This window comes from Physcomitrium patens, chromosome 24, assembly GCF_059467195.1.
Source record: "Physcomitrium patens ecotype Gransden chromosome 24, ASM5946719v1, whole genome shotgun sequence".
Taxonomy (NCBI): Eukaryota; Viridiplantae; Streptophyta; class Bryopsida; order Funariales; family Funariaceae; genus Physcomitrium; species Physcomitrium patens.
This window is the reverse complement of record NC_143433.1, coordinates 9743705-9759050: the sequence shown is the minus strand read 5'-3', so window position 1 is coordinate 9759050 and position 15346 is coordinate 9743705.

Below are 15346 nucleotides of genomic sequence, written 5' to 3'. Positions count from 1 at the left end.
TGTCTTTGTATTAAAAAATTAATATTAAATAAAATATTTCTAGTCACAAATTTGTTTCTTGATTAAGTCTCAACATGGAAAGGAAAAAGGTTTGAGAGAAATAAATAAATAAATAAATAAATAAATAAATATATATATATATATATATATATATATATATTTTAAGTCATTCTACTTAAATGCTCAATTTGGGGTGGAATTGTTCAATGGATGGATTCCACTTGCAGAGTATTATATGGAACCCCTATAAGTGTGTTTTTGTAGGTGTAGTAATTTCAAACCTCCTAAAGACAAAAAAAGAGGGTTTTTTCTAGTTAAGTGTACTTTTGTTCTCTTTTTGTTCTAAGCATTGGTGAGAATGAAGGTGATAGATAAGATATTGGTCAAGAAGACTAAGGTCTTGGGATTGAATCTAAGATCATGTGCTTTTGTTTTTATTTTGCAAGGTACTCATATTCTTCATATTTCTTCTTTTTGCCCTCACTTCACTCTTGTAGGCAACACTTCTCTCACCAACCTATCCGATCAATCACACTTTGCATTCTTTCATTGCCAATAGAGGCACACAAATTTTTAAAAACTCTACCCTTCAAAAAAGATTCAAATCTATCCAACCCTAAAAAAATTATAGTCTGTCTTGGATGAACACCATTTTCAAAAAACCATCTTATTTTGTTCCTTTTGACACATCTAAAATTATTAAATAAATTTTTATTTAATTTTAATTATTCTAGATATTATCAAGATAACTTTAAAAAATAAAATTTTGTTACTAAATAATTCTAATATATGTTAAAGTAAAAATAAGATATTATGTAAAAGATATTACTTTAGATAAGTTGCTATCACAAACATATATTTATTGTAATTGTTACTTAGATAATATGAATAGGTAGAAGTAGATAAATATAAATTAATTTCATGATATCTTTTAGGAAAGATTTCTAGAAGCTTCATAGACATTGTTTTGATTTTACATGTATTTATAGTTGATTGGTAGGTTAGAAACTTGGTGAATAAGTTAACTATGTGTTAGTTCTTTACAAAACAAGCTAATTATGTGGCGTCCATATAGAAAACTTGCCTTGCAAGTTAAGATACATGTCATGCAAAGTCAACACAATTTAAAGATCGTATAGAATGTTCCAACATAGTTCTTAGGTAGATAGTATATATAGAAGCAAGAGTGAAACCTTCTTCACTCTTGTCAATTCTTTTCTTGCTTCTAGTCTAATTTCAAGAGTCTCTAGTTTTCTTGTTTTTTTGCAATAGCCATTCTAATTTCTTTTTAACATATATAATTTCTTATTTTTATTTTTTCATACTACTTTGAGAAAGTCTCACTTATTTATATGCTTTTATCAAGTTTTTGTTCTTTACAAATTGACAAGAGTCTACCTACAATATTAAAGCTTTATCTTTTCTTAATTAAAAATAGATTTTTTTTTTTTTTTTTTTTTTTTTTTTTGATAAGATGTAAGAGTATTAGAAGTTGCAGATTATCTTCTTCTAAATTGATATTATTTTTAGTATTTTTTTTATCTTCAAGAACTTTTTTTTGCTTGTCTTGAGTGATATTAGACATCTCTTTTACTTTAAGTCTTATTATAGCAAAGCTTGTCAAAATGAAGAATGCAATGGCACAAATGTAAGAACAATTGAAGAAATTAATGCTTGTGATGCATCAACTCAATTTACTACAACAAAGAAAAATAAGAATAGCATAAAGTGGAGATATAGAAATGATTTGAGCTGCTTCAACAAATATACCAAATCATATTTTTTTTCCTATGGTAGAAAACCATTCAAGTACTAGAGAATCAAGAATTTTTTTATTTGAGAAGTTTGATAGTACTAGATTAAAGTTTCAAAGCTTCATCAATGAAGTACAACTAGAAATTGAACTTCACCTCCAAAGCTATCAAACTCTAAAATCACAAGTTAGAACTATACTTTTTGGTTTTGTATTATCATGGTTTTCATCTTTTTTCAAATAACGTGATCCAATATTAGATAATTTGAAAGTTTTTTTGGCAAATTTTTGATCTATACATAAAAAATATGATGCCATTCATATTACAATAAATAAGATCTATATTTTGCGATAAGAAAATCAATCTATAACATTGTATGCTTTGATAACTTACAATTGATATCAAGTGGGAGGATGTTGCACTTATTAGCCAATTTTTTTGTGGATTACAATATGAGGTAAAGAAATTAATGTTTAATTTACATGATTCTCAAATATTGAGTCAAGCAATTGATTTTGCTACAAATAGTGATAATCGGCTTTTTTAATTTTGGTCTAAGAATTGTATAACTAGACCTCAATGTTATTACAATTTAATAGTAATATCATTTTCTTCTTAATACATACCTTCAAAAGTAGAAGATATGTAAATTAATGAAGTATGTTCTAAATTTCGTATTAAGCAAGAAAAGACTTGTTGTCATTAAATTTTCTTTTGTTTATATTGTGGAGAATCAAAGCACACTACTCAACATTATTCAAAGAAGCAATGCAATCATAAAATGAGAAGTAATTAATGGTAATAGTAACTTTGTCGTATTTAATATGATTAGATCTCTTTCTAATCCAATTATTTTAAATTTACTATTGTTAGAAAAATATAATCCTTGAATAGATTAGATTTCTCTTAATCTCAACTTTTCTAAAAGTATAACTAAGAATATAATTAATGAAGTATAAATTCATAAGTCTAGTATAAGCAAACCTATATTTGTAGGTGCAAGAGCTTTCTTGCATGCTATAAAAGAAAGATCACCTTGTATAATTTATGCCACACCTATTTCTAATGGAAAAAAAACTTCAAATGGCATTTCTTGCCAATATTAAGATTTTAAAGATATATTTGAGAAGAAGAATGTAAATACTCTTCTAGAGCATTGTTCATATGATTGTTCAATTGACCTTCAAGAAGGAGCTCAATTTCCATTTGGACCAATTTACAGTTTATCACAAAATAAATTGGCTGAATTTGAGGAATATATTAAAGAAAATTTGGCAAAGAACTTCATATGCCATTCCAAATCTCCAACAAGAGCTCCAATTTTATTTGTGAAGAAAAAAGATGGATCATTGTAAATGTATATTGATTATCAAGAACTAAATAAAATCACCATTAAGAATAGATATCCACTATCTTTGATATTTGGACTTTTTGATGAATTGAATCAATCTAAGATCTATACAAAAATAAATCTATGAGAGGCATACAATCTGGTATCCATTAAAAAAGAAAATAAATATAAGACTACATTTTGAACTAGGTATAGACATTTTGAATATAATAGCTTACCTTTTAGACTTATAAATATCCCAAAAACTTTTTAATATCTAATAAATGATATTTTTTGAGAGTTTTTGGATAATTTTGTTGTCTATTATCTAAATGACATCTTAATTTATACTAAAAATATAGAAGAATATAAACTTCATATTTATTCTGTGTTACAAAAATTAAAAAATGTAAAATTCTATGCTAAGATAGAAAAATATGTATTTTATACTACTTAAGTTAATCTCTTAGGATACATCATTTTAAATGATGGACTTATAATGGATCTTAAGAAAGTTCAAACTATTATAGATTAGAAGACTTCAAAAATGGTAAGAGATATCCAATACTTTTTGAAATTTGCCAACTACTATTGAATCTTCATTAAATACTTCTTTCAAGTTGTAACTCTAATTACATGTTTGACTTGTGAAGACAAACTTTAATGGAATCAAGAGGCAAAAGAAGTATTTGAAGCTTTGAAGATAGTCTTTATTCTTGCACCAATCTTATATTGTGTCGACTTTTTTATGCCATTTTTTATGGAAACATATGCATCAGACCTTGTTTTGAATGGCGTATTATTACAAATAGGAATAAATGATAAACTTCAGCTAGTAGATTTTCATTTCAAAAAATTTTCAGCAATTGAAATCAATGATGAGATCTACAACAAAGAACTTCTTGTAATTGTAGATTTGTTTCAAGAATAGTGCTATTATCTAGAAGGCACTCTTAATCTAGTCATTGTATATATAGATCAAAAGAATTTTGAGCATTTTATGTCAGCTTATATTTTAAATTGTCATCAAGTTCACTGGAATATGTTCTCTTCAATTTTTGAATTCAAGATCACTAATTGACTAGGAAAAAAATAAGGTTTATTAGACGCACTCTTTAGACAAGCTTACCTTGCACCAAAAGAAAGAAATAATGCTTTTGATCAACAATGGACAATTTTCTTAAAGCTAGAGTATCTTCATCTTTAAGCAATGAAATCAATACTAATTATTGATTTAACTTTTATTATGTAAATTTAGTCAAGTATGTCTTTTCATCCTCTTATTTGTAATATTAAGAAAATTCTTTCAAATTCTCATAATACTTTAAGTTTGAATTGAAAAAAATCTATTATATTTTAAGAAGTAATTATATGTTCTAAAAGTTAAAGTTTAATTTTGTGATTTTCAAGCTCATCATGATTTTCTAGTAGCAAGATATTTTGGATATATTAAGATCTTAGAACTAATATCTAGAGATTTTTGGTGGCCCTAAATATGGAAGATAGTTAAAGATTTTTTATAACCTTGTAATATTTGCTTAAGATTAAAAACTCATGGTCATTAACCTTATAGACTTATTCAACCATTATCTTCTAAAACAACCATGTTCTTTTATTTCTATGGATTTTATCATGGATCTTCTAGTCTCAGATTTTTATGACTATATTTGTGATGGTAGATCATTTCATTAAGATGGTATTTTTTGTACCATGTATAAAATCTATCACAAGTGAATAAATAACTAAGTTTATTTTTTTGACAATATCTATTGCTATCATGGATTGTTTGAGGATATTATATCAAATAGGAGAACTTATTTTGTATCAAGATTTTAGATAATACTTTTTAAGATTCTAAAGGTGGATATAAAACTATCTTTGACTTTCTATCATCAAACTCATAGATAATTAGAGTCTATAAATCATGTTTTAAAGCAATATTTGAGGTATATCATTAATTATCAATAAGATGATTGAACAATTCTTTTATCATTGACAAAATTTATTTATAATAACATGATATATTTTTCTATGCAACAAACACTTTTTTTTTGCTAATTATGATAATCATCCACATCTTAATGCTTTTGACTTTTCAAAAGTTGATAATCTTATAATAAAATATTTGACAAATTATTTATTTGAATTATATATAACAATAAAGGTGTAACTAAAAGAGACTTAAGAACAACAAAAAACAATGCAAATACTTATCACAAGGAATAATCTCATTTCTATATTGGTGATAAGGTATGATTACTTCATTGTAGTATTAAAACAATTTTTTCTTATAACAAGTTGGATTATTGTAGACTTTGACCATTTCCTATTTGTAAATAAGTCAATTCAGTTACTTATCAATTATATCTATCGGAGTCTATGAAAATCCAACATATATTAGATATGTCTCTTTTGGAGCCATATAAGATAGTGAATATTGTGGAAAGAAAATAAATACCACTACTTCCTATAAAAATGGATAATAATCAAGAATTATAGGTAGAAGAAGTTTTAGACTTGAGGCAATGCGGACTTAGATTAGAATATCTTATCTATTGGTATAAATATAATATTAGTGAATCCACATAGAAGCCAATAAAAAACCTTAGAAATGTAGCAAAGATGGTCAAATTTTTTATCAATAAAATCTATCAAAACCAAGATAAAAGATGGCAAATCTTTGTTGTAGAAGAAACATAATTTAGTAAAGATTGCATTCTACCTTTTGTGCTTATTTGTAAATTCTATATAATTATAGTGTTAAGGAGATGGAGAACCAATAACTAATAGATTCAACTTAAGCACCATCATTTGGTGACTTATTGGATGAGACATTATTACTATCACAATCTTCAAGATGATGTAATAGAAATAAAGACCTTCAAGAATGACATGTTTTTCTTTGAATAGGTAGCAAGATATAGTACATTTAGTATCACAACTTGAAAAGAGAATCTTGATGTTTGGTGATTTTATTGGAAATATGAACAACTCCTGATGGTGTTACAAATGTTTTATTTAAAAGAAGTTATGAAGGTTTCAACAATGATCAAATAATAGGATGGTCTTTTTGTCCTACAATACAATATCATTGATGGATGAGAGGACCTATCAACTATCTTTGAAGGGAACAAAGATCATAATACATGACAAATATAATTTGTCCCATCTTAGATTTTATCAATATATGATCACCACTCCCCATGGAACTTGTCTCTTGAAGGAGAAAAAATGTCATGGACATATATTTACTGTAATTATTATTTAGATAATATGAATAAGTAGAAGTAGGTAAAAATAAATAAATAAATTAATATCTTCTAGAAAATCTTTTTAAAAGCTTAATAGATGTTTTTTTTGACTTTACATGTATTTGTAGTTGATTGGTAGGTTAGAAACTTAATCAATAAGTTAACAATATGCTAGTAGCTTACAAAATAAGCAAATTATATGGCACTTAGATAGAAAACTTGCTTTACAAGTTAAAATAAGTGTCATGCAAAATCAATAGGATTTGGAGGTCCTGTAAAATATTGTTGTATTGTTACATGACTATATAATAAAAATATAATCAAAAATAAATTTCTAATTAATATTTAATCATCTTAGTTTAATAATAATTCAAGACATTTAAATATGGCTTTTATAAAAGCCTTTTATTTTATTTTTTTATCTTAATAGTTAATAGATTAAAGGTTGATTAATGATTTTAACTTCTAAGCTAGAGAAACTCTTTTACCATCTTAAAAAGACCATAAATTGATAAAAATAATATATAAGAGATAAATAATTAATATAGTTGATACTAGGATTAAATTTAAGATAGGATTTATGCAATATAATTATAGCTAGCACTTTTAGCTAGTTCATACAATTGGTATTACATCTACAATTTAAAATTTGATACTACTTGCTTAATTGAATATGCTAATTGTATATAAAATTTTGTATTAATTTAGTAATATAATTGAAAGATATTTTATTTTTAGTACAAGAAGATATCAAAAATTAGCAGTTTAATGTCAAATAGGATTTCTATGATATTTGAAGATCTATTTATTGGAACAAGGTGAAATTTGGCATGGTATTAAAAGACCTATATAGTGGCATTTGTATATAAAATTTCATACTAAGTGGATAGTCAGATAAGGAATTACAACTCATTGAAGTTTATTTTTTAGAATTAGAATTTTCCAAGAGAAATCAAAATTTTCTAATTATAAAAGTAATAAGCTAATTAGAATTTATGTATAATTGAGGTTACTAAGAAGAGTGTTTTTGAGCACTTTGTATTGGCTTTAAGTACTTTTGAATTGAAATTCAAATTATATTCTTCTCATATGTACAAAATCTATTAAAAGTTCTTAGATACTTATAAAACACAATTTCACCTACTATAGCTAAGTACTTGGTGCATTCTCAAACAAATCAGTACGTAATATGGAAATATTGCTATGTAGGTTCTAGATAGATAATACATATAGAAGCAAGAATGATGCGTTCTTTACTCTTATTAATTCTTTTCTTACTTCTAGTCTAGTTTCAAGAGTCTCTAGTTTTCTTATCTTTTGATAATAGTCATTCTTGTTTCTTTTTAATATACATATTTTTTTATTTTTATTTTTTCATATTTCTTTGAAAAAGTCTCACTGCTTTATTTTCTTTGATTGAATTTTTGTCTTTGATAGTTGCTAATATTTAAAACGTAGCAAAATAGTAAAATTAAGTTACTAATGTACTAGCTAGGGCTTTAAGTGGCAGTTAAGATAAGAAGAATCTAGAATTTAGTTGGATGAAGCAAAGAAGGGTGAAAATGATTATAAATGAAGTTCAACTATAATAGATATAAATTCTTCCTATAAATAAAGAATATTAGAAGTGAGAGGCAATTCATTCTATATTTTTTTTTATATACAATATTTTTAATTTTTACTTACTTGTATCTTGTTTGTTATATTTTTTCAATAGATTATGGGCCCACGTATATTTTGTTATACCATTCAAGTAAGTTGACGTCATTTTCTAGTGGTTGTATTTGTATAGAATAGAACTTTTGGTATTTGCTGATATTAAGATTTGTAAGATATAAACTTATATTTTGGCATAACAAGGTGCTAATTTTGACCTTATAGATTTCTTATAATACTTTTTAGATTCTTAATACCTAAGATTGTGAGTTTAAGTCCTTATAGAAAAACCTTGATAGTATCTTTTTGTGTTGTTAAAGTTATTTTTATTTATTTTCTATGTATTATAAAATAGTTGGTTTAAAAGAGTGAAAGATCTTGATAGTAAGGTTTATTGGAGTACACATACTTGTTAGAAGCTTCAAAACTTGAATTGAGAGTGTTTTGAATAAGAAAGCATTCAATTATTCACAAGAGGGCATTTTAAGATTTTGCTAGTGTAAAATTATTTTGGTGATTTTGATTACATAAAGACTCTTTTTTTTTCATATTTTTTGATAGATTTCTTTATAGATATGGCTTCTAGTGAAGGTGAAGATTTTAGAGTGATTAAGAAGTTTAGAGGAGATAATTTCTACGATTAGAAGGTTAAAATGGAACTTTTGTTGGTATCTTTGGACCTTTGGAATATTATAGGTGAAAGTAAAGAGCTTATAAGCATACATGCAGATGCCAAAGAGAGGAAAGACTTCAAAAGACATGAAAAGAGGGCTTTTGGTATAATTGCCATTAATTTGGATGAAACCAACTTTTCTCACATTATCTCTTGCAAAAGACGAGCAAAAGTATACAAAATTCTTTACAATATATATAAAAGTAAGAACTTGACTAATATCATTTTCATAAGAAAGAAATTTTTCACTTGCAAGATGAAAGAAGGTGAAGACCACATGACTCATGTCAATAAAATAAAGATTCTTGTAAATCAAATAAGAATTGTTCACAAGCCTTTAAAAGAAGGTGAAATTTTCATGACTTTGGTTATAAGCCTTCTTGAATCCTACAACTATTTCATTATAGTATTAGAGTCCATCCAAAAAAAAGAACTTACAATGGACTACGTTGTTGTGTTGTGATTTGGCTACCATGCAAAAATAATATGATTATGTATTTAATATACAATTTACTTGAAAACATGGTAAGAGCCATGTTATTGGATATTAGTTAGTTGTAGAAAATAATTTGATTATTACCTTGAAAAGAGGCTGTTTAAAAAGATTATTATAAAAATTTTATAATTTTAATTTCTTTTGGTAGTAGCTTTTAAGATTGGTTTTGGTTGATAGCAACTTCTAAATATTTAGAATCACCCTTGTTAGACATTGGTGACCTTTGAAAATTTATTTTGATTCTCTTATTTGGTGTTTAGAGCATAAATTATGTAAATCTTATAAGAAAAAGGATTGAAGAAGGATTTTAGTAGTAAAGAGAGTTTAGGGCATCCATATAGATGAATGGAGATGGATGATGAAAATCTCCATTCCTATTGATCAAAAATCATGACCAATAGGCTTTGAGGAGGCTGCCTAAGGCCATATTAGAGATTAGGGTTAGTTTTTCGGAGCCATTTGAGCATTGAAGGCTAAGATCAGCAAGTTTAGATTTTTGGCTATGGTTTTGGTACAAATCTTGTATGATTTGGAGTTTATATAAAGGAGATATAAGCGCTCAAAGTTAAGGTGTTGATTTGGGAGCTATTGTCACTATTCTTGACATAACGTAAGCATACAAAAGGCAATTGAGGATCAACAATTGCGACTAGAGAGAGCACTTTTGTGGCTATACTTTTTACATATTGCTTGCTAGATTCCAAGTTGAAATCAAGGAGTTATTGGATTTTGAAGTTAGTACATGCAATCTAAGGATAGTAAGTGATCCGATTTACTAGTAGTTGTATCTTGAGCTATATCTTAAGCAGTTTGATAAGATTTTGGCTCAAAATTTCAAGAAATATGTATATTCATGTTAGTAAACTTTTTATATAAGTTTGATGGCATTTGAATACTGGATTCTTGAGATATTAAGAAAATAGTACTCGAGTGCTTGTAAATTAGGGTTTAGAACATCTGCAAGGATTTCTTAGATGCTAGAAGATGGACACTGAATTTGTAGTTGGTTTTTTTTGTGATAAAATTTAAGGGTGAGTTCTAGCTACCTTATAAATTTGAAATAAACTAAATAATAAGATCAAGAGTTATGAATTTCTAAAGTTTAGAAAGAAAAAATCCTTTGTGGAAAAAATATATTTTGAAGAGATTTTGCTATATTTTGAATTTTGTGCAAAATAAAGGAGTTTTGGAAGCTAAGACAAGATGCATATAAAAGTTTAAGCTAAACTCTCTATAGTTAGATACCGAGTGTATTCCCAGATAGCAAATTACGCTATAAGACAACGTGATGGCAAGCCTTGTATATGAAATGACTAAGAGAAAAGAGAAAGAGTCTCACGGGCATATATTTACTATAATTGTTACTTAGATAATATGAATGAATAGGAATAGGTAAAAATAGATTATTTTTATAATATCTTTTAGGATAGCTTTCAAAAAGTTATATAGGTGTTATTTTGATTTTATATATTATTATAGTTTTTTGGTAGATTAAAAGCTTAGTCAACAAGTTAATCACATGCCACACATATTGATAGCTTACAAAATAAGCTAACTATGTGACTCTATATAAAAAAATTACCTTAGAAGTTAAAATATGTTGTTGTATTGTTATTTGGCTATAATGGAAAAATAATATATATATATATATATATTGAATTTATAATTTATTATAGAATATAATGAAAGAAATAATACTAGATTTTAGTTGATTAAAAAATATAATTAAATTACTACTTTGAAGTAGTTAGTCTAAAAGAACTACTATTAAAGTTAATTTTTTGTGTCGATAATAATTTTTATATATTTAGAACTAACTTTATTAGACATTGGTGACTCTTGAAATCTTATTTATTTATTTTTTATTTGATGTTTATATAAAATTTATTAAAAAAATAATTAGAAAAAGATTTTTGTATAAAAAAATGAATAGTTAAGTCAACTTTATAAATGAATAGAGATAGATGATGAAAATTTCCATTCTTATTGACCCAAAGTCATGCCTAATGGATTTCAAGGAGGTTGCTTAAGGTCTTATTAGGGATTAAGGTTATTCTTTGGAAGATATTTAAACATCAAAGATTAGAATCGAGAATTTTAGGATTTTGGATATGGTTTTGGTACAAAATTTGTATGATTTGGAATTTTTATGATGAAGATATAGGTTCTCAAAGTCAAGGTATTGATTTTATATAGGGCTTTTGAGGATTGAATTATGTAATTAGAAATTTGATTTAAAAGACTACATTCTACATACTAAAAGTAAAAGATTTAGAATTGATGTAAAAAAGAAATGACTATTTGAAAACAATACTTTCAAATTGAGGTTTGTTAATGAACTAATTTCATGAGGGATTTGATTTTAGCCATATCTTTGGGATTCAGACGATTCTTTGGCTAAATTTTTTTATAAATATATAAAAATATGTTATAAAAATACATACCAAATTTTATAACATTTAAATTTTGGTTTTTTGAAATATAAGAAAAATAATACTTAAGTGCTTACAAATTAGGATCTAAAGTACCTACTAGGATTTCTAAGATATCAAACAATCTATAGTAAATTATAGGTTCAAATTTTTATAGTAAAGCTTAAGGATAAATACTACATTACCTAAAAATTTGAAAAAAATTGAATAGTTGGATCAAGAGATATGAAATTCTAAATTTCAAAGAGAACGAAAATTTTGTATGAGTAAAATGTTTTGAAAAGAATTTATTATAATTTAGAAATTTTATATAAAGTAAAGAAGTTTTTAGAATCCAAGACTTTATATATATGTTAAAAATAGAAATATAGAACTATGATAAAATTATCATATAAAGTTGAGTTTTTGAAAGGAGATTATGGATTTTTTTTGGAATTATTATAGACCTAACTTATTATCAAGGACATGAATCTCAAAGAAAGAAATCCTTGATACACTCTTATATTACTCAAAAGAACTAGAAAGTCACTCAAAGATAATAAAATATTGAACTAGAATGGCTATTGCCAAAAACAACTAGACTAGAAAGTCTTGAAATAAGATTAAGGACTAAAAAGACATTAATAAGAATGAAAAAGGCTTCACTCTTGCCTCCATATATACTCTTAACTAAGAATTACGTGGTGATGTCCTATAAGACTTCTAAAACATGTTGACTTTGCAAAACATGTATCTTAACTTACAAGACAAGTTTCTACATGTGTGCCACATAGTTAGCTTATTCGATAAGCTATCAATATATGTTTAATTTGTTGATCAAGTTTCTAATCTATCAATCAACTACAAACACATGTAAAGTCAAAGTAGTGTCTATGAAGCTTTTAAGAAGTTTCTTAGAAGATATTATAAAATTAATTTATTTTTATGTACTTTTATCTATTTCTACTTAATTATATTGGTATTTAATAGAGTACATATGTATATCTATGATATTATCTTCTCCTTCTAGGAATGAATTCTATAAGGAGCAATTATCATGCGTTGATGAAATTCAAGATACGACAAATTAAATTTGCCACATATTCTAATCTTTGTTTTTTTTTGAAGATGATTGGTAGGTCCTCTCAACCATTAATAGTGTTCCATACTAGGATGAAAAGATGACCTAATTATTTGATTGTTGTTGACATCTTTGTAAGTTCTTTCAAATAAAATATTTGAAACACCATCAAGAATTGTTCTTACCTTTGATAAAATCAGCAAACATCAAGAGTCTCTTCCAAGGTTGTAATATCAAACACGTTATATCTTGCCATCTATTTGAGAAAGTACATGTCGTTCTTAAAGATCTTCATTTTGATTATGTCATCTTGAAGGTTGTGACAATTAGAATGTCTTGTCCTATAAGTTAACAAGTGAAAGCTCTTGGATTAAATCTATTAGTTGTTGGTTCTCCATCTCTTTAGCATCACAAATATAGAGAAGCTACAAAGAAAGATAGAAAATAGAATATTATCTTCTTTAGATCTTCTTTGTTTTATAATAAAGATTTTCTATTCTTCATCTTAATTTTGATAGATGTGATTGATGTAAAGCTTCAACTTTCTTTGCTACATTTGTAAGATTGCTTGATTATTATCTATTTTTATAGCATGAGGTGGCATTAGTTTTCTTTCAAAGATATTCACTATCGTATATGGCTCAAGAAGAGACACATGAAATATAAGATAGAGCTTCATAAACTCTGGTATTGTATTGTGATTCGGCTACCATGTAAAAATAATATATTTATATATTTAATACATAATAAATTAGATAACATGGTGAAAGTTATGTTAGTAGATTTTTGTTGATTATAGGATGTGAATAGATTACTATCCTAAAAAGAAGTTGTTTAAAAGGGCTTCTATTAAAATTTATATAAATTTATTTTCTTGTGATAGTATCATAGACATATATTTACTGTAATTGTTACTTAGGTGATATGAATAGGTAGAAGTAGGTAAAAGTAGATTAATTTCATAATATCTTTTAGAAAAGCTTCCTAGAAGCTTCATAGATATTTTTTTGACTTTACATGTCTTTATACTTAATTGATAGGTTATAAACTTGGTCAACAAATTAACCACGTGCCATACATATCAGTAGCTTGCAAAATAAGCTAACTATGTAGCACCCTCATAGAAAAATTACCTTGCAAAGTAAGATACATGTTGTATAAAGTTAATATATTTTTGGAGGTCCTATAGAACGTTGCCACGTATCTCTTAGATAGATAGTATATATAGAAGCAAGAGTGAAGCCTTCTTTATTCTTATCAACTCTTTTCTTGCTTCTAGTTTAGTTTCAAGGGTTCCTTGTCTTTTGACAATAGCCATTCCAGTTTCTTTTTTAATATATATATATATATATATATATACATATATTTAATTATTTCTATTTTTTCATCTTTCTTTGAAAATAATCTCACTTGTTTATTTATTTTTATCAAGTTCTTATCTTTGATAGATTGACAAGAGTATACTTATAATATCAGAGCTTTATCTAATCTTGATTAAGAGTGGATTATCCCTTTCTCTTAATAAGACATAAGGGTATTAGAAATTTTGGATTACCTTCTTCTAAATTGATATTATCATTAGTATTTTCTTTATTCTTAAGTCCTCTCTTTTATTTATTTTTAGTGATATTAAATATCTTTTCTTTTTTAAAAGTTATCATGGCAGAACTTGCTGAAATAAAGAGTGCAATGGCACAAATGCAAGAGCAATTGAGGGAGTTAATACTTGCAATGCATCAACTCAATTTACTACCACAAGAAGTAACAAGATTGGCACGAAGTGAAGATATAGAAATGATTGGAGCTGCTTCAACATCTTCACCAAATCATGTCTCTTTTCTTATGGTGGAATATCCTTCCAATGTTAGAGAACCAAGAACTATCCTATCCAAGAAGTTTGATGGCACCAGATCAAAATTTAGAGGATTTATCAATTAAGTACAACTTGTGATTGAACTTCAACTCCAAAGCTATCAAACTCCAGGATTGCAAGTTAGATTCATTGGTACGCTTCTTTCAAATTTAGCATTATCATAGTTTTCATCTTTTTTTGAACAACGAGATCCAATATTAGATAATTTGGAGGCTTTTTTGGTGGAATTTCAATCCATATATGAAAAACATAATACAATTCGTGTTGCAATCAACAAGATCTATATTTTGCAACAAGGCAATCGATCAGTAATATTATATGCTTCATAGTTTTAACAACTTACAACTGATATCAAGTGGGATGATGCTACACTTGTTAGCTAATTTCTCTATGGATTATAATATGAGGTAAAAATATTAATGCTCAACTTACTTGATCCTCAAGCATTGAGTCAAGTAATTGATTTTGTTGTGAACTACAACAATTGTCTTTTTGAATTTTGATCTGAGAACCATACAAATGGACCTCAACATTACTATAATTCAATGGCAACACCAACATTTCTTTAACACATACATTCAAAAGTAGAAGATATGCAAATTGATGTGATATATTTCAAATTTCTTATTGATTAAGAAAAGACTTGTTGTAGTCAAGAAGGATTGTGCTTATATTGTGGAGAATCTAAGCACATTGCTCAACATTGTCCAAAGAAGCAATGCAACCATAAAATGAAGAGTATAGCTATTAAAGAAGATAGTATGTTGGAAAACGAATTTATCCAACTACAATAGGGATCGTGTGGTTGAAACCTTGTACAA